The sequence below is a fragment of the Corvus brachyrhynchos genome, unplaced genomic scaffold (assembly GCF_000691975.1).
Source record: "Corvus brachyrhynchos isolate BGI_N302 unplaced genomic scaffold, ASM69197v1 scaffold87, whole genome shotgun sequence".
Taxonomy (NCBI): Eukaryota; Metazoa; Chordata; class Aves; order Passeriformes; family Corvidae; genus Corvus; species Corvus brachyrhynchos.
This window is the reverse complement of record NW_008239767.1, coordinates 5,214,227-5,216,316: the sequence shown is the minus strand read 5'-3', so window position 1 is coordinate 5,216,316 and position 2,090 is coordinate 5,214,227.

Genomic DNA, 2,090 nt, shown 5'->3' with positions numbered 1-2,090 from the left:
CCTCCCGCCCCGCCGGCGAGCGGCCGAGCCAGCACGGAGCCCCGCGAGGAACGCAGGGCTCTGGCTCCACGCGGGCTGGACGCTCTCCTGGACCGAAGCTCCTTTGCAACTTGATTATGGAAGCTCATAACAATTTGCGTAGGAGCAGAAGCGCTACAAAGCCACAGAATCACAGGTCCAACCTCCCTGGTTAACCGGGGTCGTCCTAGAGCACATGGAACAGGACTGCGTCCAGACAGCTCTTGAATATCTCCTGTGAGGTAACTTCCACAGCCTCTCTGGGCTGTAAATAAGTAAATAAGTTCGTCCTCATGTTCAGGTGGAACTTCCCATGCATCAGTTTCTGCCCATTGCCTCGTGTTGGAATGGCTGAGACCACCGAGAAGAGGCCGATCCATCTTCTTGGTACGGTCCCTTTAGATATTTATACACAGTAGTGAAGTCTCCCCTCAGTCACATCTTCAGCAACCAAGCTCAGCTCCCTCAGCCTTTCCTCGTAAGAGAGCTGTTTCAGTCTCTGAATCACCCTCCTTGCCCTCTGCTGGACCCACAGCGGCTACATGTCCCTCTTGTACTGAGGAGCTCAGAACCGGACACAATAAAATTTCCCCAATTTCGGGCAGGCTAGATGCCCTTCCCTCCATCAGGGAGCCAGTCAGCGGGCTTTGAAGTCTGAGCTGAAGGTCAGAGAGGGACGCCTTGAAAGCTGACTGTGCCTCCTTACTGCCTCACCCACCCCTCCAGCTACCACAATATCCCTGGGACCTTCCGCTCACCCAAGGCATGTGTTTGTATGGGCAATTATGGGTGAATGTCAGTAATTCACAAACTGGTAGGGAGGCAAGTTAGACAGGACCATCTGTAGACGCTGGTAGAGGAGAAAGGAGTTTGTATGAGTAGGCTGAGTAAAATGATAGAAGTGGGACTGGAAGAAGGAGAAAACAGAAAACAAGCAGCTGTTCCCCATACAATGCCTGGTCGCTTTCAAAGGCTCTTTCTCTGGCTTGAAGGCATTCTCAGGATGCCCTAAATGAACTGATGCCCTAAACAAGCTAAACAATGAAGTATCACAGCCACTTCCTAGTTATGTCATGAATACATTCTTTTGAATGTTTTTTCAGATTACTCTATTTATGCCTTTTTCACTAAGCAATTACTATGGTAGTCATCGTTCTGTAGCAATAGTCATACCACAGGTTTACATCAAAACCCTTGGTGCTCCCCACAAATGACTGACTGGATTTACTGTTCTGATGCCTCCCTGATCTCAGCAAGGCTTTGTCAAAACTCCAACATTAATCTGAAGTCTGGTGTCATTACCGAAGTTAAAGAGTAGTTGCTAAAACACATAAAAACGCACTGTGATTCTTCACATTACAATTCTGTTTGCTTATTTCCATATTCAGGATAGGCTTACTTCATGTGAATTTTATTTAATTTGATATTGTGCAAAATTCTAATGTAGGAATAGAAGTATTTCTGTGAGTAACAGTTAATCTGTATGTTAAATAAGTTCCATATATGTAAAAGTTTGCAGAACTATTTTGGTTATGTTTGATCATTATGATTGAGAAACGAGATGTTACCACGTTGTAGAAAAAGGCTTTCTTGGCACTGATCTGTGATCAATGTATTTTATGGAAATTTTCACTCTTTAACAGGAACAGGATAAGACCCTATCATGATCTTGCAAACCTAGATGCAGATAGGCTCCTTGATTGCATGGATGTCAGTGGGACCATTCCCTGTGCTTAATTAACATTAACCTTTTCTAATCCAGACAGTCCGTTTTGTATTTTTCTGGATTTTTTTTTCTAGTGGGAAGAGAAATGAATGAAACAGAAAGTATATCATGTCTATGAACTACAGCTCTCCATGGACACAGTCACATCTAACACTGTACATGTCATATATGCAAAGAATCAACCTCTTATTTACCTGCCCCTACTACAAGTCCTGTGACTGAAGGCTGGGTGCTGTTTCATTATGTGCACCCAGCTTCAAAGTCAAGTGACCTGACTAAAGGAAAAGGAGAAAAAGGCCCAATGCAGAGGGGACTGAAAACAACCTGGTGGCAAAAGGACAGAGGA